The sequence below is a fragment of the Lagopus muta genome, chromosome 6 (assembly GCF_023343835.1).
Source record: "Lagopus muta isolate bLagMut1 chromosome 6, bLagMut1 primary, whole genome shotgun sequence".
NCBI lineage: Eukaryota > Metazoa > Chordata > Aves > Galliformes > Phasianidae > Lagopus > Lagopus muta.
Genome location: NC_064438.1, coordinates 56,383,751 through 56,388,914, shown reverse-complemented (window position 1 = coordinate 56,388,914; position 5,164 = coordinate 56,383,751). Strand labels below are relative to the sequence as shown.

General features: G+C 46.8%; 1 long non-coding RNA gene across 2 annotated transcripts; it reads right to left on the bottom strand.

Annotated features, from left to right (window-relative positions):
• Positions 1-859: 859 nt before the first annotated feature.
• Positions 860-4,599, bottom strand: LOC125695124 (uncharacterized). Of its 2 annotated transcripts, XR_007377811.1 has the most exons (4): positions 4,550-4,599; positions 2,617-2,719; positions 1,886-2,181; positions 860-1,748 (listed from the first exon to the last, which is right to left on the bottom strand). It is a non-coding gene; the product is annotated as an uncharacterized LOC125695124 (long non-coding RNA). The 2 variants fall into 2 exon arrangements; XR_007377810.1 differs by lacking the exon at positions 860-1,748 and having other exon boundaries at positions 1,802-2,181.
• Between the last annotated feature and the right edge of the window lie 565 nt (positions 4,600-5,164).

The following is a 5,164-nucleotide window of genomic DNA, read 5'->3' as shown; positions in this document are numbered from 1 at the left end:
ACCACAGTATCCACTCCACGTGGGATGCGTGAGACTGGAGCACATCCTCTTAGATGTAGGAACACCTCTGGGTGTCACAGAGCCATAGCATGGTTGGGTGGGAAGGGCCCTTACAGCCCACAGTCCCACTCTTGCTCTGGGCTGAGTGCCCCCCAGCTCAGGCTGCCCAGGACTCCATCCACAGCCTCGGGCACCTCCAGGGATGGGGCACCCACAGCTCTGGGCAGTGCCAGGGCCTCAATACCTCTGGATAAACGAATCTTCTCCTCACATCCAACCTAAACCTTCCCTCTTTTAGTTCAAAACCATTCCCCCTTGTCCTATGGCTATTGATTGGACCAGAGGAAACGGCCTCCTGTTGTACTAGGGGAGGTTCAGGTTGGGCATTAGGAAAAATTTCTTCTCCAAGAGAGTATTTAGGTGCAGGAATGACCTGCACAGGGTGGTTGAATCACCATCCCTGGAGGTGTTCAAGAACCAAGGAGATGCAGTACTTAGGGACATGGTTCAATGGGGAAATACTGGTGGTAGGTGGATGGTTGGACTGGATGCTCTTGGAGGTCTCTTCCAACCTTAGTGATTCTATGATTCCACCTCTCTCCTGCTTATAAGCTCCCTTTATACAAAGGAGCATTGCTAGATATGTGAAAAAAAAAGAAAAAGACTGTATTCCAATAGTGCACTGACAGGCTCCGTGTTGCACTCACATTCAGTAGGAAGCCTGGCCACCCACTAGAAGGTTCAGAATATTGCCCATGGAGTGGATATCTGTCCTAATGCACAACATGCCCTATGCTTTCTGAACAGTCTGCTCCCTTCACGTGGAAAACAGTCTGCCTCTCAATCAGCATACCAAAAACAAAAATGACACATGTATACATATTTATGCAACTCAAGCAGTTGTTATGTGATGTGCTGTACAGGCAGACAGCTCAGCACATCACTACACCCAAGACAACCCACTCCACAAAGGGCTGATAGCAGCAGAGCATCCTGAGCCCATAGCACAAACCACGCCTGCCGGTGGTGTTTCATTTAAAGTCAGTAATTCCAATCTGTGTTCCTGCAAAAGCGTAGATAAACACCAACGCTCTGTTAGAGCAATATTGATGGTTTGCTTGTTTGCTTAGGAAATCCCTGAAATCACAAAGTCGATTGTATAAACCCACAACCAGCAAACCAGATACCGTATGGCACAGAGAAAAGAGAAGGGGCTTGGGAGCTGAAACTGGAGGAGCTCCTTGGGCTCCCCCCGGCTGCCAGAACTCCACTGTGTTTCATGATGTGAAAGAGAACAAACCACGGACACAGGGATACCTCCACACACACAGTTAGCTAGCACAGACATCTTGGGCTGCATTCAGTGTATTTATTTCCATCTGCTAAAGCCAACGCTCCATATCTCTGGGCTGGATTCCTACGGTGTCCCAGCTGCCAACTGGGTTCTGCAGCCCCATGGATGCAGGGATGGCCCCAGCTGCAGCAGTGACAAGTGCCAACTGTCTCCCCAGGAGTGGCACTGTGCCTAACAGGTACGGATCCTCACCCTGCTGCTGTCAGGTCTTAAATCACAGGTAAGGGACAAAGGACCTCATGGTGGGCTCCAGCTGCTGGGTGATGGCACGCCAGTCCCATCCTCTAGTTGCTCCTATGTAAGCTGTCACCCTGTGATGCAGTCAGGGCAACAAACCCAGGCCCTACACAAGGTCTAGTGTGCTCCCAGCAGAAAGGCGAGGAACCATGGCTCCCTGTGCCAGGATAAGTGAGGATGAGACTCAGCGAGTGCTGAGTCTCTTTCAGCAGAAAGAGCTCTTTATATCTGAGGATTTAAACATTATTATTAAATAGAGCACTGTGTAGCTAAAAGGGTTCACTGAATACATACCAACCAAGTTGTTCCCAATGACATCACAAAAAACCCCTACTGCAGAACCAGTCATTGTCAAGACAGCCAAACTCCTCTTCTTTGTCCTTGGACATGAGTTAGCCAGTACAACGCCATCCCATCTCAACGTGGGTCAGCCTCAATCCCATACACTTAAGGCAGAAGCCACAGAGGAACACTTGAGCAGCAGATGAAAGTTCCACACTGGTTTTACAACAGGTTGGCTTTGTTCAGCCACAAAGCATCAATGCTGCACCCCAAGGGAAGCCAAAAGTTGCAGCAGGGAAGGCTCAGACCTGGAGGGAAAGGTGGAAATGTAGGCATGCTTATAAAATACCTTGTGGGCTGATGAGCCAACCTTACCTTCTTCAGGTTCAGTCTTTGCTTAGAAAACAGGTCACAGTTCAAGCAAACTTTAAATAAGACAGTATTAATGTGGCACATACTGAAAGATCCCACCCAAAAGTCATCCTGCTCATTATGACGCATAGGAAAGGTAAATAGTGCCCAAGCATGGAGGCAAAGGAACAAAGAATCCAACACCAAACCCCTGCCAGCCCTTCTTTCTGCCCCATTCCCACCTGCAGCCATCCCTGAGAGCCCACACAAATGGCTAATTATTATCATTGGTCACAGTGAATGAGGACACGCTTCAGCCTGACACCTTCAAAGCAAATCCCAGCACAAGTGAAGAGAGGAGGTGGTACCTAAGTAAGACTAACACCACAAACCCTATTTTTCAACAGGATTGTTTCGTGCACTTTTATCTGTAGTTCATTGCTTTGTTGACAACGGCAACGGACAGCTAAGTGCCATTTCTGCAGTAATAAAACACTGGAAGATAAAAGGCAGTATGAACACAGGTTAAATTAAATTTACAAATGAGATTCACATGGGAAAACCACAGCAGCTCAGCTGGGCAGCAAGACCAGGGCATACAGACCCATGCCACATCCCACACAGGCACAGAAGTGCAGGAGGAAGAGAGCATCTTCTCTGGCTCCATACATAGGTGGGCTCCAAGGACACTTGAAATGCCTCTATTCCCTGTGACTGTGATTAGCCCCATGGTCACCTACAGTGACAAGGTCAGAAATTCCATCATGGGCACTAATAAGCACTGTGCAAGGGGCTGAAGCCACAGACTCCTCCAGATTGTTTTTGCCCAGAAAGGCTAATTAAAAGCTAACAATAGTTCTGTAATTAACTGCTTAACATTTGAAATATAATTTGAGGGTTAAGTGGTTTTATTATGTTAGATCAAGATATTACCAAAAGAGCCTCAAAAGCAGCGTGCAGGTTTACACGGCCCTCAATCCCAAAGAGAATCAGAATAGGATTATAACAGATTTCACTGGCATGCTTCCCCTCTGGGTCCACTTTCAACCTCCCGTGCTGAATGTAATGCTTTAAGTGAGGGATGTGGTCAGCATACATGGTGGGGATGGATTGGGGCAGGGGTCATGGACCTCTTCTTCAACCACCTCTGATCAATGTTGGTATCATGATTTCATTTCACTATCATTATCACAGTGGCAGCAGCACTTGTGAGGCCGTCCTCCAACACTTGTCAGCTTTGCAAAACAGCATCTGTACAGGGTAAGCTTCTCCTCTCTCAGCTTTTAGTTATGCCTTCATTCTACCCAATTGCTATTAGCAGTTTTTGAGTTGTTCTATATTAAACAATAATAATATTGCTAGACAAGCCCATCCATCCGCCCCAATGCACTTCTGAGCAGGTCTACTACAATGCCTTAAGTCCAACTGAAAACACTCCAACCACTCAGATTCTTCCAATTCTGCTATAAGCAGCCCCATCTAACGAACATATGAAAAATCTAATGAACTTGCATTAAACACAGAGCAGGTAGCTGGTTAATGAAAGCAGTGTGTATTTCACGGCGCATGGCAGGATGTTGGCTGCAGGAAACAGGACGCTGAGCTCCAGGAATTAATGGAGTTTGGAGGGAGCAATCCATAAAAGCTGACTGACAGACCGAGGTACACCTTATTTATTAGCAGGATCTATACAGGAAGGGAGGCTGGCACCTGATGGAGAGCTTCATTAAAACGTGGTGTCAGTCTTACATTATCTAAATTACGCCTAGATCCATACTTAATTGCATTGGATTAGCCCAAACAGGAGTCCCCTCTCAGGAAATAATGAGCTTCATACCTGACACTGAAAGAGACGAGGACGAATTTGAGTGCTTTGACTCTTAATCAGGCAATTATATTTTCTTCTTGCTCCAGAATTAATTAAAAGAAGAAAACAGCTACAACACTAAGATACTTCTAGAAGAAAAACACACATGACCACTTGTAAAAAGCCAAGTGAACCATACAAAGAGAATGGTAGGGAGCCCAGCCAGATTCTCTTCCATAGAGATGGAGGTCAGACACAGCTCACCTGCTCTTAAGAGGTGAGGCAGATAGCCTTGCAAAATTAAACATTTTTTACTTGCATTCCTTATAAAAGAAAGCTGCACTGAGCTCACCTTGACCACAGAGCCCCTTGGAGTGAGTGGATCCTGTGTGAGATCACCCTGCGTGGAGCTGCTGGTGGGCCAGACCAGATCCCACCATCCCACACTGCATCCCACAGCACCAAGAGGAGCTGAAGGCATGGCCCTGACCGCCACCAACCCCTGCACAGCCTCCTACCTTCTCACAGGAGGACCAAGAAGGAGACCTGCAAGCACCCACTGACTCCTGACTCCTTCCAGGCTCACTCCCAAGCAGCAATAACACTCAGGCAGTAACCCAGCCACCCAAAAGCCCTGGCTGGGTTCTTGCTGGAGGAACCCACCTTGATGAGCTACAGCTGAGGGAGGCTTTCACCTGGTTTTACAATGCTGCCCATGGTTGCTTTGTGCCACAGCTTTCTCCAATCACCAACTGATGAAAAAAGCCTTACAGGAGTAACCCCGACAGAACCGAGATTTGTAGAGCATTTCAACCACCCTGAGATAATTAAGAATTTGTTCGCTGAAGAAAACTGGAAACCTAAAAATCGCAGCAGCTGAACAAATTATTCCAAATGCTGCCTCATTTATTTCATGGTGATGTAGATTTGCAGAAAATTAACATAAGATGCAAGTTCAGTAGCTTATGTTGAGCTGAGAAATGCAATAAACCCAAGAACTGTGCCATGGATCTCCTGAAGTATCTTTCCATAGACCGCAGCACCTCTATTCCTGATGTAAGTCAACACTAAATGAAATTCTGTTGGTTTTTGGCCAACCTCCTGAAAATCTTCCTATACTCAACTCACTGTAA